Source organism: Amblyraja radiata, unplaced genomic scaffold (assembly GCF_010909765.2).
Source record: "Amblyraja radiata isolate CabotCenter1 unplaced genomic scaffold, sAmbRad1.1.pri S43, whole genome shotgun sequence".
Lineage (NCBI taxonomy): Eukaryota > Metazoa > Chordata > Chondrichthyes > Rajiformes > Rajidae > Amblyraja > Amblyraja radiata.
In genome coordinates this window covers 434,463-461,183 of record NW_022630150.1, presented here as the reverse complement: position 1 = coordinate 461,183, position 26,721 = coordinate 434,463, and the positions used below count along the sequence as shown (strand labels likewise).

The 26,721-nt window shown below is 41.7% G+C and overlaps 1 protein-coding gene across 12 annotated transcripts in view; it reads right to left on the bottom strand.

Annotated features, from left to right (window-relative positions):
* Positions 1-26,647, bottom strand: part of gigyf1 (GRB10 interacting GYF protein 1) — a 112,900-nt gene extending 86,253 nt beyond the window's left edge. For 11 of the 12 annotated variants that reach the window (XR_004410756.1, XR_004410757.1, XM_033016329.1 and 8 more), the window contains exons 1-3: positions 26,482-26,637; positions 20,080-20,157; positions 19,571-19,734 (exon numbers count right to left, since the gene is read on the bottom strand). The gene's annotated coding sequence lies outside the window, so the exon portion shown is untranslated. Of the gene's footprint in view, positions 1-19,570; positions 19,735-20,079; positions 20,158-26,481 lie in introns of all 12 variants that reach the window. The other variant, XM_033016328.1, reaches the window with a different exon arrangement.
* Positions 26,648-26,721: the final 74 nt, after the last annotated feature.

Sequence of the window (26,721 nt, the reverse complement as noted above, 5' to 3'; positions counted from 1 at the left end):
AGGTAGAACATTTTTCACTTAAATCCAATGCAAGTGAAAACTTACTGAGCCTGTCTATTAGCAGCATAAGATAAGACACCAAAAGTTGGAGTAACTCAACGGGACAGGCAGCATCTCTGGAGAGAAGGAATGGGTGATATTTCGGGTCGAGACCTTTCTTCAGCATAGCATAAAGTGTTTGAAGAGGAAACAATGGACTAGCTTAGAGTCATGTTATACAGATTTGCCAATTAAAGAAGAAAGTGCTGGTAGACAATGCTGGAGAAACTCAGGGGATGAGGCAGCATCTATGGAGCAAAGGAAATAGGCAACGTTTCGGGTCAAGACTCTTCTTCAGAAGAAATTGCTGGAGTAACTCAGGCAGCATCTCGGGAGAAAAAGGACGGGTGGTGTTTCGGGTTGGGACCCTTCTTCAGACTGAACCAAAACATCACCCAACCTTTTCCTTCAGAGATGCTGCTTGATCTGCTAAATTAAGACACCTGGTGGCTAATTTCTTCGAATCTTGGCTAATACAGGAGCAGTAAGTAACCCTCTGGGTTGAAGTTCCACTCCATTCAATGCCTTAAGAGGGAACCTGGGGTGAGTGCAACCTAAAATGCAAAACACTCAGCTAGAAATTCTGGACATGTATCTCTGCGTGGATGCACACACAGAATTGGAAGGATCCAATCCGAGATTATGCATGGACTACTTCCCAATACCACAGGTTCCACTAAACAACAGTCTACGAGGTATCAATTTGTCAAAAGTAAGAGTCAAGCACCAGTCAGGATTTTACACGTAGCAGTGGCAAATCCAGGGGAAAATTATGCAATTCTGCACAACAGGATTAAAGATTAGAAACAGCCCCAAAGCCCTTACTAAAATAGCAAGCATTAGAACTTGAGATGACATCAGCAGATATTCTGCAATCTGTTGCTGTGTGAACTTATCCAAGCCTGGCAGAGAGCCACAGACTTTTGATTGCCTCATTTAATAAGAGCACAAGCAAAGGGCATAACTGGCTAATAACTTAATACAGTACATACAACTTTCCATGATAGACAGATTACTCACTGTGTGCAAATAAAACAAGAGTCAGCAACTCCTTTTCAAAGAAGACTGATGTTTTGGTCATTCAGACACACCCACAGTTCGCCCACATTATACCACCATTAGCCATCCTATCAAGCAAGAAGCATCAGCCAGAGAGGAAGTTTAAAAATAGCACATGCCACCACCTCCCACGTCACCTCCTCATCCAGTGTTTAACCAGCAGGTAGCAGATCCTTGGCCATGCAGGCACGAAAGTCCTTCATCTAAAATACGCTCTCGGCTGAGTTTGGTGGCCTTAATGTATGCAGCAAAAGGAGGCAGGGAGGAGCAAAACAGAAAATAAAATTACTGCCTTGGGGTAATTTGTTGAGGTCGTATTGGGAAAGAAAGTGGAAAGAGAATTTGTGGGATGTGAGGCATCTCACTCACTCTTAAAAGCATTTCTCTCCAAGTGAAACCACCTTCTAACATGCAAGGAGTTTCTCACATCAACATGGCAACAAGTGGTAAAGAATCAAAACAGTTCGGACCAAGAGGAAGAAACAAATGATAAAATGTTGTACTTGCACATCCGAGCAGACAGAAACACACTGCATCCTCGCTTACTGTCTGCGCCAACATGCACAAGGGAAAGGGCTTGTGTCAAGTAGATTACCATTAGCTTCGGCTAGATCAACAGAATCCCATTATAACTGTCATTATATTTGCATTGAAACGGAATGAACGGCGAAAGGTCAAGTCAACATTCTAAATTCACTTTTGGAACCCGAGGTTTGTAACAAACACACACACAGGTGAAGATTGAAGTCCGTCTCAAGTGTCACTTAGCTTCCATTGACCGCCAACTTAGTTATAGGTCTTGAACCAACGTGGATGGCTGTGGGTTAGAGACAGTCTCCATTCCACCATTCCCTCACTGGAATCCTAAAGGATTTGAATCACAAAATCCATTGGGATTTTGCAACAAAAGCAGGATGGTTGAGCAATTGCCCACCTACAATATTTTAACTGGTAATAAACATTTATTGAGATTAAATCTTTGAAAAGATTACTCTGACTACGATATGGGGCAAGATTGCATTCTTAGAAAACAGTGCGTTGTTATTTTCTGTAACACAATGTCGAATCATCCACGCGTGCATCAAGAAAGGGAAGTTGAAAATAAAATTGTATTCAGTTATCATTCTTCCCTCCACATAAATTGTGCAAGAGTGAATTTTATTCAGTACCTCAAAATTTTAGGGAGAGATGTGTGAAATCTGCAAGGGCAAATTTCGGTTACTCGAAAGCTTGTAACAAGGGAGTTGCCTCTATCCCTTTATTGATGAGGATTAACAAAAAAGATGTACACATCACGCAACATATTTCAGGAACCCTTCACAGCCCTGGGGGCTCCTACACTTTAGTCATGGCATTGTGCCAGCATAACAACAGAATATGAAAGCATTCCAACCAAAGCTGAAGCTCATTGAAACCTACAGAATAATGAATGGCCTAGATAGAGTGGATGTGGAGAGGATGTTTCCAGTCGTAGGAGAATCTAAGACTAGAGGGCACAGCCTGAGAATAAAAGGACAAACCTTTAGAATGGAGATGAGGAGGAATTTAAGAATAAGGAGTAAGCCATTTAGAACGGAGACGAGGAAACACTTTTTCTCACAGAGCGTTGTGAGTGTCGAATTCTCTGCCTCAGAGGGGGATGATCAGCCATGATCACATTAAATGGCGGCGCTGGCTCGAAGGGCTGAATGGCCTACTCCTGCACCTATTGTCTATTGAATTGTTTTAGCCAGAGGGTGGTGAATATGCAGAATTCATTGCCACGGATGCCTGTGCTGGCCAAGTCATTTTTAAAGCGGAGATTGATAGGTTCTTGTGTAGTAAAGGTGTCTAAGGTTACGGAGAGAAGGCAGGAGAGGGAATAATAGATCAGCCATGATCAAATGTCAGAGCTGACTCAATGGACTGAATGGCATAATTCTGCTCCTATGTCTCTGGATCTTATTCCCAATTCCAAAGCAGGCTGCTTTGCTCCAGCCCCTGCAAAATATTCAAGGAATCAACAGGCTGCGCTTAAAATGATTGATCATTAGGCTTCAACACCTTCTGCCTCAAACTGAATGCTGATTTGCAGACACAAGGAAAAACAGATGCTGGTTTACCAAAAAAAAGGCAACTCATTTGCAACCAATCACATGCGTGCCACTTGCTATCTGAGAATAAGCTTTCCAGTCCAAAACGTCGGCACCTTTACACCAAAGCGATTTCAGACTTTCAAATACCAATGACCCTTCAACATCATATTGCTTCATAAGTCTGAATCTCAAGCACTATGGAAATTTCTGTCTTCAAGCACGAGCATTCCAATTGAATCCCTCTGGTCACCTTTTCTATCAAAATCCACTCTGCTGTAAATCAGAGTAATTTTTGGAAGCGAATTATCCGAAGAAGCCCATTCACCGTAGGCCGGATGCCAATGCAAGAATAATCCTGGCCATTTAAAAAAAATCTTAAGTCATTGAGCTGCGCTGACAAAAGCAGCATTTGTTACCATTCCTTAAGTTTAGTTTAGAGATACAGCGTGGAAACAGGGTCTTCGGCCCACTGAGTCCACGCCGACCAGTGATCCCCATACACTAACACTATCCTACGACTACGGACAATTTACAATTTTTACTGCAGCCAATTAACCTACAAATCTGTACGTCTTTGGAATGTGGGAGGAAGCCAGAGCACCCAGGGGAAACCCACGCCATCATAGGGAGAACGTACAAACAGCACCCAGTCAGGATTTAACCCAGGTCTCCAATGCTGTGAGGCAGCAATTCTACCGTTATGCCAACGGGCCTCCCCAAGGTGTCTCTAAGAGGCAAGGAGCCTTCTTGAACCACTCAAACTCCAATAGGAAAGAAATATCCACAAGATGTTTCTAGAGTTTCAGCAACGATAAACTTCCATGTCAGAATGATCTAGGGATTGGGAGGGGTGCCTGCAGGTGGTGGTTTTCCAGTAAATTCAATTTCCAGCTCTTGGTCCTTAGTCTTGCCGATTACGAGACACAAGTATTTTTAAGGAACCTCAAGCACGGGGAGAAAGGAAATTTTCAACTTCCCCCAAATCGTGAGGAGAATGCTTTCTTCAGAAAATTGGATTTTCATGTTTGTCAATAATTTTCAAATGCACGTTCTATTCAAAGATGATCTCTCATATACGTCACGGTCACACGGATGTGTAAAGCTTGAGTATGAAGAATGCTTGCAGCTTTTAAGGGCACATTGAAAGCTCCCAAAGGAATCCCAGTAGTAACTTCCTCAGCACTGACTCTGATCTACCACCAATAATTTAAGTAGTCTAGTTTCGTTTATTGTCACGTGTACTGAAGTACAGTGAAAAGCTTTTTAGTTGCATGCTATCCAGTCAGCAGAAAGACTATATATGATTACAATCAAGCCGTCCATAGTTTACAGATACAGGATGAAGGGAATAACGTTTAGTGCAAGATAAAGTCCAGTAAAGTCCGATTAAAGATAGTATGAAGGTCTCTAATAATGCAGATCAGGACCGCTCTCTAGTTGGTGGTAGGCTGCTTCTGTTGCCTGAAAACAGCTGGGAAGAAACTGTATCTGAATTTGGAGGTGTGCGTTTTCACACTTCTGTATCGGTTGGCTGATGGGAGACGGGAAGAGGTGTGGGCAAGTTGGACCGAAGGGCCGGTTTCCACGCTGTATCACCATGAGAGATGGCTAACTCAGCTGTACATAATAATAAACATTTTGGTTAAGATAAATCAATAAAACAAGGAAATAATAACAATTTTTAAATTTGAAGTATTTCACCAGGAACTTCAAAAATTAAAAACACAAAAGGATTGTCAAAATTGCAGCACTCTGTTTTAGAGTGGTTTTTTTGGGGGTAAACCAGCAGAAATCATACTGGAAAACTGATTCTCCCATTACTTCAAAGGGATCCTGACAACATGATTAGGCCAAAGCCGTTTACTTAGGCCAATACCAAGGGAGACAAAAATGCTGGAGGAACTCAGCGGGTGAGGCAGCATCTATGGAGCAAAGGAATAGGTGACGTTTCGGGTCGAGATCCTTCTTCAGACTCGACCCGAAACGTCGCCTATTCCTTTGCTCCATAGATGCTGCCTCACCCGCTGAGTTTCTCCAGCACTTTTGTCCACCTTTGATTTCCCCAGCATCTGCAGTACTTTCTTAAACATGAGGCCAATACCATTGATGGAACAAAATCTTAAAGAACTTAGCCTTAAAGAAAGCTAGATATGGGCGCTCAAAATTTACACTTTATCAGAACCAATGTCAATTAATTCTCAGTAGTGAATAGTTTGGAACCAAACTGATTTTCTTTTAAATGCTGCAATTGTAATTCTCTAACAGAAACAGCAAGACAGGTAAATATCTGGGGGGAAGTGGTAAGCTGCAATAGGTGAACAAATAGTTCTTGCAGATGAGAAAAGCTAAAAGTAAAATTATCAGTCAGCTCACAGCTACCCCAATGGTGTGCCAATTTCAGGATCCAACTGAGGTATCTAATAACTCTCACCCATGGAGAGCTGCCACTCAGATGTAGCAATGCAATGCAATCCACACTTGTGGGATTGCAAAGCAAAAAGGAGTTGTTCAGTGGTTAAGAAAAAAGCTTGCTGCCACCTGTCTAAAACATACTCCAGTAGAGGGCATCCAGTTTCATCGCTGGCCTAACCAACCACAATTGCTGCTGGACTGATGATAAAAATACACATGTACTGTTATTTCCCGATTTGATAACAATTAATCAGGAGCAAGAATCAATGATACCCTTACTGGTAGATTTGAGACAAACCTCCTCCTGCCCCTAACTTAGCAGTCAAAACATAATTTTAAATACGCCTTATGGCATGAAGCAGCAACACCCCTCCCCATCCATGTCTGCTCCACCACTGAACTGTAGCCATTCTTGTGTATCAATGGCCTACAGCCAACCTTATGAAGCAGCGAGTATAACAACTTCGCTTACAATAATATCTCAGTGAGATCACATCCCATTCTAAACTCATGTCTACAGGTCAACTTTATTCAATCTATCCATGCAGTTCAACATTCACATAGTATACATGGCAATTAAACAATGAATACCTTATAATTGTCTCTGTATAGTTGCTGCACATCAAAATCTGCATACTACTTTTGCAGTCACAGAAATCCCTTAATTACTCTAAAGCCACCACTTCCAAGTGTTCACTGTTTTGAACATTACAATATGTGCAGTTCGCAACAGAATCTTCCCTGATAACTCAAGCTAACCCAGTATCGGCTTTTCTGAGTACCACAACTTAAGAAGTTTAGAGACCCGAATCGTCATGGTACAACTATAGCTTGAGCACAGAATGATTTAAAGGCCAAACACTGCCCTGTATTCCAGTTGCTGACCATACAGCAAGACATCTCTGCTTTTGTACTCAAATCTTCATATCATAAGGAATAGGAGTAGAATTAGGACATTCGGCCCATCAAGTCCACTCCACCATGGCTGATTTATCTCTCCCTCCGAACCCTTCTCCTGCCTTTTCCCCATAACCTCTGTACTAATCAAGAATCCTCTTGGAAGAAAAGCTAACATTTTGTTTTCCTTATTGAACTGTGCTGAACTTCATACAGGAAAACCCAGCATGAAGATGGTGTTACTTTCTTAGAAAATGGTCCGCCTGCATTAATGTCCAGTGATCAGGAACAAGGCCTCTTAGGTTTCATTGAACCACGAACAAAAGAACTCTCTTGTACTTTTCCGTAGAACAACCACTCAAACTTACGGCTAACTTGCTACCACTTCTCAAACTGTTCTAGGAGTCATGAAAACAATTCAAAATATTTTGTTGATTAAAGTATGCAAACTATTTTTTGGGGGGAAAGGCACCAAAATGCCAGATTGCTTTTCATTCCGAGTGCATGTTTTACTAGACACATAACTAACGGTTAACCTTCTGACAACAAACCCACTCTGCTATCTTCAAAACAATATTGACATTAAAAGCATATGCTTGAAAAGCATGCATTTTACTTGCATTTTTAAGCTTATCTCTTTCACAAGGTTCAGGGCAAAAATGTTACACGAAGCACTCTTGGAACTCAACATTTGACAACGTCAGAACATGGAACACAGTGCAGCGCAATAGGCCCTTCAGCCCACAATGTCTGTGCCAAGACCAACTTAGCTGCTTGCATATCCACCAGCAAATTCATACCAGCCACAAGCCACCCATTAAAATGAAACCCATATTTTTTTCTCCCCACATTCTCATCATCTCCTCCCAGAGGTTGAGATGGAACTCTGGCTGTTAGGTTCTACAATATCAGCTCCAACATGTCACATATCTATCTATCTATCTATTTATTTATTTAATTATTTCGAGCAGAATAAAAGAATAAAAAGCAAGTGTGAAACAGCATACAAAAAACAAAACAAAAATATTTATAAAGTGTCATAAACAATATCTATAAATAAATGAAATCATATGTGTCCGAAAAGGAGCAGGAAGAAGCCAAAGCTTATTAATTCCTATCCCTTATTCAACTGCTTGTAATTATCTTATACAAATTTAGCAGCTATATGTACACCAGCCACTATATGTACACCAAATTATTTACATTTGAACACTAATCAAATATTGACAAAGCCATACAAAAAAGAAAAAAAGAAAAATAAAAGAAAAAAACCCTCATATACTATACAGTGTATATGCTACCAATTAATCAAACTGAAGTTCCGAGTTTGTCCGTTTGTGTGTCAGTTTTTTTCTCTTTAGCATATAGATCAGTACAGCACAATAACAGGCCTTTTGGCCCACAATGTCTGTGCCGAACATGACGCCAAAATCATATTTTATCGACCTGCCCATAACCTATATCCCTCCAGTCCTGGCATATCCATATGCCTATCCAAATGTCTGTTAAACACCACTATCATATCTGCCTCAACCACCACCCCCAGCAGGTTCCAGTCACCCAATTCCCCCCACGTTAAAAAAAAAGTTGCTCGACACATGTCCTTGAAAATTTGCCTGTCTCACCTTAAATATATGCTCAACAGTATTTGATTTGAGAAAAAAGTTCTGGCCGTCTCTACCCTATCTAAAATCATATTACACACTTCTATCGGGTCTCACTGCAACCTCCGACGTGCTAATACCCCATAAGCAAGGCAGCAATCTGGTAAATCTCTTCTGTACCCTGTCCAAAGTCTCCATATCTTTCTTGTAATAGGGCAATACGCCGAATACAGCCTAACCAAAAGTCAGACAATTTTTATTCCCATTATGACCAAGAAAATTCAGTATCCCGTTCTTGACCAAATGCAAAATGACCAAAACATGTGAAGATTAAATGTGATTTTATTGAAACAAGATTCTGAGAGAAAAAGAGGCAGAATAAGTTACCCATTTAGAATGGAAAGTATTTTTTTTCTTGCAGAGGATCTTGCATCTTTGCAAATCTCAAAACAGGCTCAAATTTATTTCTGAAATAATGTTATCATGAATTGGGCAACCTGGGAGCTTAAAGGGGTGCAGGACCACCAGTTGCCAGAAAATCAGTGGTGGACCTGTACTCTGTAAATACCATAATAAACAAAAAATAGTTCCATTTATATTTTTAAAAAAACATAATATTGCAACGGCAAAAACCATGCCCAAGTCTATGTAGTTCGGAGCTAATTTGGTTGGGAAGAAGCTACTCCTAAACCTGGACGTTAACAGTTTTCAGGCTCCAATACCATCTTCCCAATGGCAGGAGGATTGGCCTAAATATTGATGCCAAATTAGTGCATCCAGAAAACTTGTTTATAAAAATGTTCAATTTATCAAGCAAGTTAGATAAATGTGGCATCGGTAAATGAATCCCAAGTTGAAAGCTAAATGACACTGTTTACTCTGAAACTGCCTCCTGCTGAACAGGAGCTGTCCAAATTCATTCAATTAGTATGCAATGATACTTTTGAAAATCACAGATTAAAGATGCCGAAGATAATAGGCACCAAAATGCATATTTGCTTCATACTAGTAGAAATATATCATTCTCATTCATCTCATACAGAACTCCTAGAGTCGGGAGAATATATCTTATTGAACAGAAATATTGAATGAGATCTTTTAGATGTAATTCCTGTTCATGTCAATCACCTTTTCCAGCCAACAAATGCGACACAGTGAGCTGTCCATAACTCAGATTTGTTTTCTTGTAACAAGTGTAGAATGAAGAACTTGTCAGACCCGCTCTGAATTCACACTGGCTCTCAGGCTAACTTTTCTCAGCAAGAATCCAGCATTTTCAGCAGGATCATTGCAAACATCTTGTTGACCATGCCAAGCAGACATACCCTAAAGTACGGTAACCATTCTTTCATCTTTCAGATCCTGGTTGTCTTCACTGCAGGTGAAGAGAAATACATGGCTTACATTTACAAGCCTACTTTTCTTCCAGCTTTGTTCAAGCTTTTGAAGTTTACTATGTTCTAGTAAACGGGCGGCACAGTGCCACAGCAGTAGAGTTGCTGCCTTACAGCGCCAGAGATCCGGGTTCAATCTCCTACCTATGAGTGCTGTCTGTACGGAGTTTGTACATTTTCCCTGTGAGCGTATGGGTTTTCTCCAGGTGCTCCAGTTTCTTCCACACTCCAAAGATAAGCAGGTTTGTAGATTAATTGGCTTCTGTAAATTGTCCCGAGTGTCACATAGAACTAGTGTACTGGTGATTGTTTGCCGGTGTGGACTCACTGGGCCAAAGTGCCTTTTCCCACGCTGTATCTCTAACCTAACCTAAACTAAGTTCTGAAGGTTATCTGATCACTAACTAGCACTTTCAGACCACTACCAAGTCACCATCTCTTTAATATTATTTCTGGATTCTTTGAGAGTTAGGTCGAGATTCTACCTCATTAGATTCTGGCAATTGGCTCCAAAGACAGTCAGGGAAGTGATTTAGCCAATTCAAACACTTCAAGGTCCAAGAAAAGCAATGAAGTCAACAATCAAGTAAATAATCTGATATGCTGGCTGAGGTTAGAATGTGAAGGATGGGAAAATATTTCCCCTGCACCTCCTCAAATAATCCCTTGGACTATTCTATGCAGAGCCATAAAAGAGAGTGTAGACTTCACATAGCTTATCTAAAGGATGGCATCTCAGGCAAAGCAGCGTTCACAAACTCACGGAGTGAACTCCCTGATCAATATCAGCAAAACAAATCATCCGATTTTATCCTGTGTACAAATTGCCTGTTTGGATTCTATAGTGAGCAACTCACCTCATGATTCCCCAAAACATCTGCACCACAGCAAGCAACCCAGCAGTATGAATGTTGATTTCCCTCATTTCAAGTAACTCCTGCATTGCATTCCCTCCTCTCCCCTTTCTCCCTCCCTAGTTTTCCTATCAGTTCCACTGTTGGTATTCTTGTATCCCTCGTGTTATCACACCGTCTCCAGCCAACAATGGGCCCTTACAGGCTCCACCTTTCCCGATGTCATCTATTGCCTGCCCTGATTTGACCTGGCCTTTCCTTGCCTCCAGTTTATTCCCCGTCCCCCACCACTATTTTCAGTCTGAAGGGTTCCGATCCAAAACGTCACCTATTCTTTTTCTCCAGAGATGCTGTCTGACCCGCTGAGTTACTCCAGCATATTGTGTCTATATTCAGTATAAACCAGCATCTGCAGTTCCTTCCTACACACTAACAAATCAGGAGTGGATTTCCAAATTAAAGTTTAGTTAAGCTCTCCAATTGTGTGGATGAACTTAACTGAATCTTACTGAAAGCAATCCCAATGACTGTTACTCCAACCAGCACATCAAGCATTCCTTTTTTCATTTAAGGCAGAACGAGGCAGCTGCACAGCATCTAGAAAATGCATCATCAAATACAAACCATAAACTATCCAGTCTGAAGAAGGATCCAGACCTGAAACGCCACCCATCCTTTATCTCCAGAGATGCTGCCTGACCCACTGAGTTACTCCAGCACTTTGTGCCTCTCTTCAGTAAAAAGCATCCCGACTTGGAAATACTGCCAATCCTCATCGTTGGATCAAAGTCCAAGGACTCAAATGGCAACAGCCAGTCATGAAGAAAGGTGGCCCACCAGCACCTAACCACTTAAGGACGAGCAACAGATGTTGGCCTAGCCGACAATTTTCTATCGAATGAACCAATGAAATAAAAATGCAAATGTGGAAACCGTAGTCATTTAGGAAGCAATAACTGAGGGAGGGAAGGGAAGCATCATCGTGGTAAATCAAGGTACGAGAAATGGAGAGGAAGAAAAAAAACCCAGTTTTTCATGCCCATGAACAGTCCAGATGCCCACACCATTCAAAGCCCCCAGTCAGCAGAGCCAAGTCAGATTTACCAAGCCAGTTAGCACTAGTCGCATCAGCTTGAAAGAACCATGGATCAAATTTCAGCTGCAGCTTCCATACAGGGCTAACAAAGAATACATATAAAGGAATAAAAATAGCACAAGTAAAAAGGAAACATAAAATGTCACAAGTGGATATACATTTTACTTAAACCAAAGTATACATCTGCATGATAGTTACACTAAAAAATAGTCCCAGAAAACAATTAACAATCTGAACGAACTGCACACAAAACAATACTGACCGTAACAACTCCCAAATTTTACTCAAAGAGGTTTCATGTTGATCAGTGTACCACAGATAAACATCCCCATTTTCTTCTCTACACCGTTTTGACCACAGGACATTAACAGGTTATTATTCAAATCACTGTTTGTTATACAAATTAACTGCTATGTAACATCAACGACTGAACTTCAAGAGTGCATCTGGACATTTGTGTCACCCACGGCTCAGTGTATATGGATCTTTTGCCCCTCCAATTTGGAATTTGAGTCTCACCCGAGAAACACAAGCACAAAAATCTAGACTGAAACTTTTGGATGAAACATTAGTGCTTCTGTTCTCAGGAAGCCATAAACCCTGTTTCAATGTAGAAACAAAGTCAGAAGAACAGTCCCGGCCCAAAACGTCAGTTATCTGTATTCTCCAGAGAAGCAACCTGACCCCACTGAGTTACTCCAGCACTTTGTGTCTGATCCTGTGTCAATATTCACTACTTAGAAGGAAGTTCTCTCGTGCCCCAGTTAATGTTTAAAAATATTAAGTGGTTACTCTGTAAAGCTCAAGATAAGGTAGAATATCAAGTTGTCACAATGAATGATGCAGGAAGCTAAGAGGGCAGAATACCCTTTGCTTGCTCCTAGTCCTGATGTTTTAAAATATGGAGGCTTCAAAAGGCCTTCGATAGTTGCAAGTTTTTTTATTCACATCAGATTCCAACTCCACACTAGATGGTTAACGTTCTCATCTCCAAATCACTTTTAGAAAGTACACCCACAAACATTTCCATGATGATATTGTGGCAACTAAATGGGCTGTGCTGTAGTCAAAGTCAAAGTATCCTTTATTGTAATCACTTGGAGAAAATAAAATTCTGTTACATCTCTCACAAATCACAACTTCACACTACACAAATAAGCCCATGTAAGATCCCAGATCAACTGTGCAGTACGATGGGCATGAAAAGTAATACCGAGGGAGAAAAGGAACTGAGCTTCAGTTTGTAAAAGTTTGTCAAAGAAAGCCAGAAGGACAGGCACAGCAGTAGAGTTGATGCCTTACAGTGCTAGACTCTGGTTCAATCTTGAGCATCAATGCTGTCTGTACAAAGTTTGTACGTTCTCCCTGGGGCAGCGTGGGTTTTTTTCAGGTGCTCATGCTTCCTCCCACATTCCAAAGACGTGCAAGTTTGTAGGTTATTTGGCTTCTGTAAATTGTCCCTAGTGTGTAGGATAGAACTAGTGTATGGCCGAATATATTATGTTGTTTACAGTATTTACATATTCTGTTGTGCTGCTGCAAGTAAGAATTTCATTGTTGTATCTGGGACATATGACAATAAAACACTCTTGACTCTTGATTACTGGTCGGCGTGGACTTGGCGGGCTGAAGGATCTGTTTCCACGCTGTAGCTCTAAACTAAACTATGTGCAAGAAAGAACTGCAGATGCTGGTTTAAATCGAAAGTAGACACAAAATGCTGGAGTAACTCAGCTGGTGAGGCAGCATCTCAGGAGAGAAGGAAGGGCCGACGTTTCAGGTCTGAAGGGTCTCGACCCGAAATGTCGCCCATTCCTTCTCTTCTGAGATGTTGCCTCACCAGCTGAGTTAGTCCTGCGTTTTGTATCTACCTTCGATCTAAAATAAACTACTTCTATCCAGAGATACTGCCTGTCCCACTGAGTTACTCCAGCGTTTTGTGTCTATAAACTTTGCAGCACTCTATCTAAATACAAGATCTTCAAACACAAGCAACCAACTTAAATTTACCACATCAATGGCCATAAGTTTATTAAAGGTCCCAGCGCTTACGTTCCAGAGCATCTACAATTGCAGCTGATGATTCAAAACAGGAAGTCACACTCTCTCAACCAAAACATGCCAGCTGAGCAATTGGTTGTAAAACCACCCTCCATTTTCCCCAAGCCATTTTATGTGCTGTTGCTGCCCATGCACTAATTTTTTCCAACCTGAAGAGTCCAAGTGGCAAAATTAAGCTCAAGTGTTGATCGATTTGATTTATGTTATTAACAATTAGCATGCTTTTCATTTAATTCTAGTTTCTCTCCATACTTCAAGTTACTCCAAGTTTAGGCTCGGACAAAATGTCACAAATCCAAAACGCTAACCCTCGCCTTCCAAGGGCATCTGCTGAACATTCCCATGTTTCCTAAGCTTAGATTTCCAGCATCTGCAACTTTTTGCCTTCCTTACATTTTATGAGATAGGAGCGTTGACTATAGTCTGAGAAACTTGAGTCTCCGCAGTCCAACATTTAGCTACAACACCATGTAGTACAGGTGCGTCGACAACGTGAACCATAGGTCTAAAACAGGACAGAGCTTTCTCTAACCAGTTTAAGAGAGAGGACACCAAGAGAATTCCAAGACCAAAAACACACTAAAAACAGATGAAGAGTCTTTAGGGGACTGACTAAAGTGTTTTTGAGTAACTATTTTGGCCAAGTAACATTTTGCAGCCTAGCTTCATTCTCAGGTGACAATTCCAAAAATTGATAATAGCTGGACACTTGTTTAAAATCTGCTTGCTATTTGATTTTCCTGTTAATGTGGGTCACGGAAGCAGTCAACACTTTTCCATGTAGCACTAAGCAGTTCTACCAACACTGCCATTACATCTTTCCAATCTTTATCACCAGGAACATGGTTCCTGTGGATATCTTGCCCATACAAACAGAGGTGCCCTCGTCACAATGGCATTGATTATTGCTTGGCCTCCTAAAATGACGCAAGAGAAAACTACAAATTTCTGGTCGCCCTGCAGCCAGGGCTGAGATTTGATCTTGGAGAGCTTGTTATGGACATTCAGAGGTCGCTTTCGCTTTCGCTTTCAGAGAGAAAAAAAAAATCAATGGTCAACAACTGAGGAGTCCCCAGAAAATTGAAAAGTAGATCCAGAAGTTTCTTTACCCAGGGTGTACCACCATGACAGAAGCAATTGAGCAGAATGGGTGCATTTAAATCACAGGGAAAGGAAGGAGATATGATGATGATGAGGAAACATGAGAAGAGGCTCAAGCACAGCATAAGAAATTGATAGGATGGGCTGTGAACTCTGTACATGAGAGTTAATCAGCTCAAAAAAAACTCAGATTGTGACAGCACCACACTGGTTCATCTGCCTTAATATTTGATGCATGCAGATTTGTCTTTTAAACGAGGAACTGTAGATGCATGCTTACAAAAAAAGACAAAGTGAAGAAAGGTTCCAACCCGAAATGTCACCTATCCATGTTCTGCAGAGCTGCTGCCTGACCCACTGAGTTACTCCAGCACACAACTTTGAATTGGTACGATTTTGAAAATATATCAGATTTCAATCACTGAAAATAATAACCCAAAACACGATTGAGTAATAACAAGTTGTGAATAAGAAAGACAAAATGCTGGAGTAACATAGGCAGCATCTCTGGAGAAAAGGAATAAGTGAAGTTTCAGGTCAAGATTCTTCTTCTTCAGTAAATTAAAAAAATCTAATTTGCAGTAATTATTCAAGCCAAAATTCATGATAACCACCTAACATTTTCAGTGGCTGAGCTTCATAGCCTAACAATAATCCAATATTCTACAGATACGAGAGTTAAGAAAGGGATCAATTAGTCATAGAGTCATAGAGTGATACAGCGTGGAAACAGGCCCTTCGGCCAAACTCGTCCACATGGGCCAACATGTCCCAGCTACACTAGTCCCATCTGCCTGTGTTTGGTCCATATCCCTCCAAACCTGTCCTATCCATGGTACTCAAAAATGCTGGAGAAACTCAGCGGGCGCAGCAGCATCTATGGAGCAAAGGAAATAGGCAACGTTTCGGGCCGAAACCCACTCACACAGACCACTCCGGAGACCTGTCCTATCCATGTGCCTCTCTAACAGTTTCCTAAACATTGGGATGGTCCCAGCCTCAACTACTTCTTCTGGCTGCTTGTTCCATACACCTACCACCCTTTGCGTAAAAATGTTTCCCTTCAGATTCCTACAAAATCATTTCCCCTTCACCTTAAACCTATGTCCTCTGGTCCTACTCTAGGCAAGAGAATTTTATGCAAAACTGTGGAAAATTACACAATTTTCTGCCCTGATTTCCACGGTACCTCCCAGTTGTCTCATTTCACACAGCGCCTTCAAGAAAAGCATATTTGCAGCTTTGCTAAAAAGCCAGTAAATAGTCCCACATCAACGACTCTCTGGTACATGGCACCCATTTATCATCAATTTTTTGAATGATACTCCAAAAGTCAGAACCTCATAATGTCCTTACTCAATACCAAAGAAAACAAAGGCAACCAATAATAATTGGGGTTAAATTCTAGGCAACACTTATATAATATCATTTTAAACATAGAAATACCCACAACAGACGGAATTAGAAGAGACTGGGAACAAGAATTAGCTATAAAAATTTCAAAAGAGAGCTGGGATAAACATTTACTACAGGTGCATAAATGCTCGATCAATGTACGACATACGCTTATCCAATTCAAAACATTACATAGACTATACTATTCAAAAACTAAATTAAATAAAATCTTTCCTAATGTTTCACCAATCTGTGATAAATGTCTGTGTCAAGAAGCTACCATAGCGCACTCTTTTGTTTTTTGTACAAAAATCCAAAAATTCTGGCATGGAATATTTGATATTTTTTCAAAATTAATTAAAATAAAACTGGTACCAAAACCAGAATGGATCATTTTTGGGATATCGGAAGGTATCCCTGAATTAAACGTGTATCAGAAGAATTTACTCAATTACGGGCTAATAATGGGAAAAAAGCTCATACTTAAATTCTGGAAAAATGCGCCCACACCAACAATAAAAATGTGGATATCAAATATGTTTGAAACATTACATCTGGAAGAGATGAGATTCCTCTTAGCAGATAAAGCAAACCAATTCCAAAAGACGTGGTCTACGTTTATGGACCTATTACAAGCATGAGGTGCAATAGTAATTTTAAAAATAAATAAATAAATAAATGGTATCAGGACCTGGCATTGGGAGATAAAACAACAAAAACAGACTTGGTTGGTAGTCTTTCTGCGGAGTTTAATGTTATAATAGAGCGATTGTCCTTACTTTCTTTTTCTTTCTTTTCTAGGGTCTACTTTCTTACTTTACTTCCTTCTCTAACTTCTTTTCTAAGGGGCTTTCTTTTCCCAACACTCTCCTGCACTTCACAACTCTTGCGCACCTTCTTTACTTTCCTTACTTCTATCTTTTTCTTAAAGCTTTAAAAAAAAAAAAAAATGAAGCGGTACAAAAAATGTATTAAGATATATGTGTTGTGTGTTATTGTAATTTACCGTACTTCTAATTTTTAAAAAATAAATAAATAAATAAATAAATTCTAGGCAACTTTTACATCCATATTGCACATCTGGGATCTGGCTTTGGAAAATACAAATCGGAGTTAGATTCTCCCATCCACTCTGCTGCTCTTTAGACAGTCCTATGACAGCAAGGTTACTTCCACTCTGGTTTTGAAGCGCCGACAAAGGCTAGAGATGGAACCACAGACTCTTTCATGGATGGGACAGGAGGATGGCTAGTTTGTGTAGTGTTGTGCTCTTTCTGCTGCTTACTCAGAGCTCCTGACTGCCACCAATTCACATCTTCATGGTTCATGATACAATCTCAAATCCCCTTCTCTACTCTTTAACAGTCACGGAGCAGAGACTTCCAAGGCTCAGAGGGGTGTTGCATTTCTTCAATGGGGTGGCACAGTGGCGCAACGGTAGAGTTGCTGCCTTGCAGTGCCAGAGACCCGGGTTTGATCCTGACTACGGGTGCTGTCTGTACAGAGTTTGTACGTTCTCGCTGTGACCGCATGGGTTTTCTCTGGGTGCTCCGCTTTCCTCTCACACTTCAAAGAGATACAAGTTTGTAGGTTAATTGGCTTTGGTAAGATGAAAAATTGTCCGTGGGGTGTGTAGGACAGTGCTAGTGTGATCGCTGGTCAGCACAGACTTGGTGGGCCGAAGGGCCTGTTTCTGTGTTGTATCTCTAAAGTCTAAAGCGTTGTTTGCCTGGATTTTAGCAAGGCTATGGACAAGATCCCGCACAGTAGGCTGTGTGAGAAATTAGATCACATGGGATCCAGGGCGAGCTAGCCCACAGGTTAAAAAACTGGCTTGGAGGAAGGGGTCAGAGGGTGGTACAGGTTAGAAGACTCCAATGTTTTGCAGAATACAATCAATGACCGATGGTATACTGCAAGGATCAGTGCTGGGTCCCTGCACTTTGTCATCTATATTAATGATTTGGATGAGAATGTCAGTGGTATAATTAGCATGTTTGAGGATGATCCCAAAAATGGTGGTGTGATGGACAGAGAAGAAGGCTGTCTAAGGTTACGACAGGATTCCGATCAACTGGGAAGTGGGCAAAGGAACAGCAGACGGAACTTAACAAGCGATGCATTTTGGGAATTTAAATGAGGGCAGGATATACACAGTGAACGGCCGGGTCCTGGGGAGTTAGTTACGTAGTACATAATGTAATGACACGGGTAGTCAATGTGGTGAAAGTATATGGTACACCTCCCTTCATCTGCCAGGGTATTGAGAACAGAGCTAGGGGCATCAAGGGTGCAGAGAAGATACAAACTAATGTTGCCGGGCCTGGAGAACTTGAGTTATAAAAGACTGGTCAGGCTGACTGGAGACTGAGGGGAGAACTCATAAAAGTATAAAAATTATGAGGGGCGCAGATGATGTGGATGATCACAGTGTAGAGGGAATAGGTTTAAGGTGAGGGGAGAGATTTAAAGACTCAAGGGACAGGTTTTTCCACAGAGATAAATGGAACAAGATGCCAGAGGAAGTGGCAGAGGAGAGTACATTTATAACATTTATAAATTTGGAGAGGTACATAGATTGTCAAGATGGAACAAATGCAAGCAAATGGGATGAGTTCAGGAAGGCACTTTGGTTGGCACGGATGTGTTAGGACAAAGAGCCTTTTTCAATGGTGTATAATTCTATGACAAATGTTATTAGCAGATGTGTTATAAAATTTACATCACCCTCTGTATATAGAACATTCCCAATTTTACGACGAAAAGGCCTGGCTCTTAACTTCTCAACGCTGCCTCTCGTCCTAATCTCCCAACCAGAGGAAACAACTTTCCTTGATAAATCGGGAATTTACATCTTAATCTTCTAAATTCCTGGGTTTACGTGATTGGTCTTTGTATCTTAATCCAAGTACCATTTTGGTAAATACTTGCTGCACTGAAAGGCTAACATATCCTGAGATGTGGCACCTCTGTACTCACAGCGTAGTCACACAGCTCAGATGCGAACTGTATATCCACAGGGCTAGTAGGATGCATTGTTACTTGTGTTCGCATCTTCAGAGCTTGGTTTTGAGGTGGGGTAAAACATTTTAATTAGACTAAAAAGGATTAAAAAGGTCCTCTCAGTCTGAGAGAAGGCAGTTTCATTTCTTTATTTGTAGATGGCAGCACTCCATTCTCTTTTACACACTTGTCCAATCACCACTCTGCTAAAAGATTAACCTGGCATGAACGCTGCCCGCACAACTCAGCCACTTGTAATTTCATAAAGAAATGGGGAATATAAGGTCTCTCAATCCACAGCAGCAATTTTAACAATTGGTAAAGGTCTCAAATCCAGAAATAACACAGTAGGCTATTTGACAATAAAACACAAATTAGGTTCATAAGTTATAGGAGCAGAATTAGGCCATTTGGTCCATCAAGTCTACTCCACCATTCAGTCATGGCTGATCCATCTTTCCCTCTCATCCACATTCTCTTGCCTTCTCCCCATAACCCCCGACACCCTTACTGCAAATGTGGAACATGGTCTGTGCCTGCACTGATTTTCCGGCAAAATGCAGCGCTGATATTTACTTACGTGTTTCTGTAGTTTGCTTTTTAATTCAGATATTGGTGGGGACAGCGTCTGACACGAAGTCTAGCGCTGGCAGCCATAGAGACTAATGCATCAGAAGGTTGTGAATGTCAACTCAGCACCTCTTTTGGTTTGTGTTTGTACAGTATTCCAAGTGTCAATGAAACCTTCAAAAGAAAAGGCACAGAATGTATGAGATGTGCTTGAACACAAAGCTATTTGTCCACATGTTAAATTACATGAACATGATGCATTGTGACAACATAGTGTATCGGTAATTTGAGGAGGAATTAAAACCCTTAAGCTGTCTCGTGCAGCAGTGTGAAAAAGCATTTGCTGCTACGACAACCCAAACTTGTAAATACAATAAATGCACTGAATGTTTTCAATTTAAATGAACAGAACACGAATATTTCAGAAACTCCCATTGCTCATTATTAAAATCCCACTGATCATACCGAACTTAAAGCTTTGCTATTGCAATGCACACAAACATAAAATGTAAGACTTACTGCACTAAAGCCAGAAATAGGTTTGCAGAGTATTATTCTGATGACTTGATGTCTCACCACCACCTAAAAGAAATAAATCTGCAAAATACAAAATAGTAAAAGTTAGAATTATTCCTATTGATAAACCAAAATATTTGCAATTAGGAAGACAATCATTCAATGGCACTATCGTCATGTACACCCAGGTACTGTGAAATTATTTTTTTGCATACAGTTCTGCGACACCCCTACTATACATTGGACATGATCATAACAAGATCCCATCTGGAAGATTTTTTCCTCTCCTGAAAGCACCAAACCACCTCAGAGAACAGTTCTAAATCACAGACGTCTCCCCATTCTTCAATTAAAAACCTAGATGCTGAATTTAAATTAAATCACAGCAGGCTATCAAAGTCAAACTGGTAGGTGGACAAAATATTGGAGAAATTTAGCAGGTGAGGCAGCATCTATGGAGCGAAGGAATAGGTGACGTTTCAGGTCGAGACCCTTCTTCAGTCTGAAGAAGAGTCTCAACCAGAAACGTCACCTATTCCTTCGCTCCATAGATGCTGCCTCACCCGCTGAGATTCTCCACCATTTTTGCATACCTTTGATTTTTCCAGCATCTGCAGTTCTTTCTTACAAACTGGTAGTTAGGGTGTGGTCACTCCATGGCAACCAGAATGGCCAACATAAATTGAGGTTGATCTGAAATTGATTAATATAGTACTAGTCAGCAATCAGACTCACGGCCATTCTAACTTGAATGGACAAGCCAACTAGTATGGGGCTTTACACTATCATACAACCCATGCTAACAAGATAGAAAACTCAGGCAAAAATATTGCACAATTGCAAGCACATGTACAACTGTACCCCTTGAGGAATTGGCAATGGCACCAGATTATTGTCATTCAGACCGTAAAGTCTGAATGACAATAAAGGTAATTCTAATTCTATTCTATTCTATTTTTTTTTAAATAACTACGTTAGTAGGACTCCGACAACAGGAGGGAAACCAGCGGTATGTTGATTTCTCTCATTTCAAGTAACCCATGCATTCCCTCTCTGCCCCCTCCCCTAGTTGTCCTACTGTTTCCACTGTTCACATCCCTGTATCTTTTTGTTGTTACCTCTTCCCCAGCCTCTACTTCCAGTCTGAAGGAGGGTACCGACACAAAATATCACCCATCCTTTTTCTCCAAAGATGCTGCCTGACCCACTGAGTTAGTCCAGCAGTTTGTGGCTATCTTTGGTAATAGCCAACATCTGCAGTTCTTTGCTACACAATAGGAGGGAAAGTTGCTGATAAACTCCAAGCTAGTGGACCCTATTGATTCAATTATTCCGTCAATGGGAGTTCAACCACACTGATATCAGGGCTTGCCAAAAACTGTAAAACTATGCTGTCTGTGTCTTTAAATTCACCAAATCCTGTTCACCCATCATAACCCTTTACCTGCTGAAGTAGACGTAAATGCATAACAGGAAAACAATTTTAAAATTCTGATCCTCATTTAAATATTCCCATCTGCCCACTTTCAGTTCAACTTTATCAGAAATCCTTCACCCACATCACCTTTCAAGACACCTTTCGTCAGTTTACAGTCCTCCGAACTCAATCCAACAAAAACCTGTGGGTGCAAAAGGCCTGACTAAGGAAAATTGCTCTTTAAACTCTACCATTATACGCAAGCTTTACGTCATCTACCCTGATATCTCCCTGTTTAGCAGTGCTCTTTGGAAAGTTGTTGGGCTGTATAAATAAATATCTCCAAAGAGAAAGTATTTGGGAAAGATGTTATACCAATGCTGCTAATGCTCTTGACTCCAATAAAGACACCAAGATTCTTACAGAATAATTTCTCAGTGACACCTGCACAGGGATTTGATGCTTCAAATCTGTAATAACTCATGCCTAGCGGTCACATGGGACATTAGAGACATGTTTTGTAACTTCATGATAGTCAAGAGTTTTATTGTCATGTGTCCCAGATAGGACAATGAAATTCTTACTTGCTGCAGCACAACAGAATATGTAAACATAATACAAAACGGAAGATAAAAGTTCAGTGTGTCTATAGACCATGGATACACAATAAATAAACAGATATAGTGCAAAAATAATAATAGACTGTTGTTGTTCAGTGCTTATTTGATGTTGTGTTTAATAGCCTGGCTGTGGGGAAGAACCTGGATGTTGTAGATTTCAGGCTCCTGTACCTTCTTCCCGATGGCAACGGTGAGATGAGTGTGTGACCAAGATGGTGTGGGTCTTTGATGATGTTGGCAGCCTTTTTGAGGCAGCGACTGCGATAAATCCCTTCGATGGTGGGGAGGTCAGAGCCGGTGATGGATTGGGCAGTGGTCACAACTTTCTGCAGTCTTTTCCGCTCCTGGATGTTCAAGTTGCCGTACCAGGCCACGATGCAGCCAGTCAGCATGCTCTCTACTGTGCATCTGTAAAAGTTCGAGAGAGTCCTCCTTGACATACCGACTCTCCGTAATCTTCTCAGGAAGTAGAGGCGCTGATGTGCTTTCTTTATAATTGCATCAGTGTGCTGGGACCAGGAAAGATCTTTGGAAATATGCACACCCAGGAATTTGAAGTTTTTGACCCTTTCAACCATCTGTTGATATAAATGGGACTGTGGGTCCCTATCCTACCCCTTCCAAAGTCCACAATCAGTTCCTTGGTTTTGCTGGTGTTGAGAACCAAGTTGTTGTGATGGCGCCATTTGGTCAATCGGTCGATCTCATTTCTATACTCTGACTCATCACCATCTGTGATCCGTCCCACAACAGTAGTGTTGTCGGCAAACTTGATGATGGAGTTCGCACTATGTCCGACTACAGTCATGAGTATAGAGTGAGTACAGCAGGGGGTTGAGCACACGGCCTTGAGGTGCCCCCCGTGCTGATTGTTATCGAGGATTACATATTTCTACCAATACGGACAGACTGTGGTCTGTAGATGAGGAAGTCGAGGATCAAATTGCAGGGGGATGCGCAGAGACCCAGATCCGTGCGCTTGGTAACCAGCCTGGGTGGAAGATGGTATTAAACGCCGAGTTGTGGTCAATGAACAACAGCCTGACGTACGAGTTTTTGTAGTCCAAGTGGCCCAGAGCGGAGTGGAGAGCCAACGAGATCGCATCCACCGTTGACCTGTTGTGGCGGTATGCAAACTGCAGTGGGTCGAGGTTCTTGTCGAGGTAGGAGTTGATATGCGCCATAACCAGCCTCTCAAAGCACTTAATCACCACAGACGTTAGTGCCACTGGTCGATAGTCGTTGAGGCACGTCACCTTGCTCGTCTTGGGCACCGGTATTATTGATGCCCTTTTACAGCAGGTGGGAACATCAGACTTCAGAAATGAGAGGTTGAAAATGTCCACAAAAACTCCAGCCAGTTGGTCTGCACAGGTTTTGAGAACATGACCGGGTATACCATCAAGTCCAGGTTCACCCCATTGATGGATCTTCTGATGTCGGCCACCGTGACTGTGACTGAAATACCATCCCGGCGAATGGGTGCTTGGGCGTGCATAGAAAGCGTTGAGCTCGTCAGGGAGTGATGCTTCGATGTCGTTTGAGCTGCCTCCTGATTTCGCCTTGTAGGAGGTGATAGCATTCAAGCCATCATGCATCCAAACGTTAGGATCCTACGATAAGTTTCATTTGTCTTAATCGTTCATAAGTTCAAGGAGCAGAATTAGGCCATTCGGCCCATCAAGTCTACTCTGCCATTCAATCGTGGCTGATCTATCTTTCCCTCTCAATCCCATTTCCTGCCTTCTCCCCATGGCTGCTGACACACTTACTAATCAAGAATCTGTCAATCAATCTGTTATAAATTGGAAACTGAAATACAATGATAGTCAGAAAATATAAAAGTAAAATCTAAAGACAGTCAGGGAAAAAGAAAATAAAGTAATGGGATAGGGGAAGGAGAATGGAGAGGGCAGGAAAGGGAGCGAGCAGAAGGGAATGCCGGGAAGCAGGAGAGAGGGAGGGAATGCCAGAAAGAAGAAGAATCCGAAACACTTGAAAAAAGACTAGAGAGACATGGTAAGGTAGGAGATTGTGGTTTCTACAATTCTCCATCAATATCATTGCAGGCATGGACTATGTAGATTAGCTGCTTCTCTAAATCAACTTGGTGGACATACAAGATACACACAAAATGCTGGAGTAACTGCGGATCTGGCCGCATCTCTGGAGAAAATGAATAGGTGACGGTGTGCATACATTCATACACAAAATCAGGCATTAACTAATAAGTGTGATATTCTGGCTTCTAATTTCAGAGAGAGTAGGCATCAGTAAACAAATCAAGGACGTTTTAAAATTGTAGCAGCTGGAAAGCTTAAAATAAAATATTGAAATTGCCAAGAAATCTCTGAGGTCAGGCAACATTTTTGAAGCAGAGAACAAAGTTACTATTTCACATTACTAACTTCCAAGTTAGTATTTCATGATCTTTAATCAGAACTAGATTTGCAGAATATTTCCAGCATTGTGTTTATATTTCAATTTAGACAACTGATACACGTGAACAGCAACTAATTCTTCTGGTTAAAGCAAGTGAGGGTCGCAATTTCAAAACTACAACACAACGTTGCAAATGTATATACAAAATAAATCTTGTTAAACCATTATTTATGCAAAGAAACCATTTAGCTCAGATAGCAATTTTGCCATATCACTTTTGAAATCACAAAATCATTGCACACCCACATAAAAACTAAATTCACGCAATAACATAACATTTCCCAAGTTTACTTGCTAATGCCCAAAATAATGTTAACTGCAAAGTACAACTCTCAATTTTAATCAACTATTGGAAACAGTAAACAGACACAAAATGCTGGAGTAACTCAGTGGGTTAGGTAGCATCTCTGGAGAAAAAGAATAGGGGATGCTTCGGGTCGGAACTCTTCTTCAGACTAGTTTATTGACTACTATTACCTGTTAAAGGACATTAAAGTTAAGCTGTTTAAGAAAGAACTGCAAATGCTGAAAAAAATCAAAGGCAGACAAAAATGCTGGAGAAACTCCGCGAGTGAGGCAGCATCTATGGAGCGAAGGAATAGGTGACGTTTCGGGTCGAGACCCTTCGCTCCATAGATGCTGCCTTACCCGCTGAGTTTCTCCAGCAATTTTGTCCACCTTAAAGTTAAGCTAATGCTTTTTATTTTTAAATCCGCCATGACCCACATGACAATAACAACCAGATACAAGGAAGACATTTTTGATTATTTTGAGCTGCAACAGGCCCTATTATGGAGAGTCTCAATTCTTCTAAACATTCCGTCGCCACCTTCCTAGTGTACAAAATCGAAATCGCAGAAATGTTTCAGATAATCTCCGCTTTATTTCCTCCCCCTCCCAAGGATATCAACAAAGATCACCCAGATGGAGGGCTGTCATCTAGGTGTAAAGATTGTTAAAACTCGCAATTCAAATTCACTCTAAATGAGAAAGAGTTAGCAAGATGGTGGGCACCATGTCAAATGCAGGGGACAAAGGTCAGGGCAAAAAAAAGTGTCTGAAGGCTGCAAAATTCAAATTCCATTTGTGTTTACATAATAGTGTAAATTATCCTTTCCAGAGCACATGGATCCTTGGTATTTTAAACGTCCATTCAAAACTTTCAAAGTAACACAAACTGCCACCTATTTACATGCAGGAGAGGGGAGTGTTTTTTACGGGTGATGGGAGAGGGGGGGGGGGAGTTTGTTTATGAATTATGAATGAAAAAATCATTCTTTCACAAACACGGGGATTTAAACGTCCATTCTCTGGTCCTTGGCATTTAAACGTCCATTCAAAACTTTCGAAGTAGCACAGACTGCCATCTATTTACAGGTGGGAGAAGGGGTGTGTGTGTGTGTTTTTTTGTTGTTAAATGAGGGGGGGGGGGGGGTAGGGATTGTGAATTATGAATGAAATATTAATACAAAAGCCTGGCATTGAACACTCCAAGGGGTTCTCACTCCCAAACCACTGCGCTGCCACGTCTGTTTTCCGTGCCCCGCCGTCCAGATTTTTTCACGGCGTGTTTGTTTAATTAGTAAAAAAATTCAAAATACAATGTTAATAGGGGGGTTGATCAGGAAGGGGTTTGAACGGCGGATTGGGCCTCTGGTTTGTTTGTTTTTCTGCCCTCTCTCTCTCTCGCTCCCCTTTCCCTTCTGGGTTGAATGTCAACCAGTTGTTGGGTCTCGGCTCCACCGCGGGTTTGAGCCGCCGGGCTGTGGTGGAGGACAAGCGGGAGCCGCAGTTACTTGAGGACGGGGAGGTGGGGGGGGGGGACCGGGGCCTAGCGGGCAAAAGGGGGTGAAGCGAGGAGGCGGATTTCACGGTGACAGGGAGAGGGATGGCGCTGGCCGGAGGGGGGGGGGGGGGGGGGTTTACCTGGGACAAAGCAGAGTGGAACTGGAACGGGAACTGGAGCAGGAGCTGAGCTGGTCCGGGGCCCAGGTCTCTCTCCGTCCCTCTCCCTCTCGCCGTCACCGTCGCCGCTTCTCTGCGGATTCTCTCCGATTCTAAGATGGCCGCCGCGCACCCGCTCACGTGACCCCCCCCCCGCGCTGCCGTCGCCCGCACCCGGATGGTGGCGGCACAGGGCCACGTGCCGGGCGGGAAGAGGGGGGG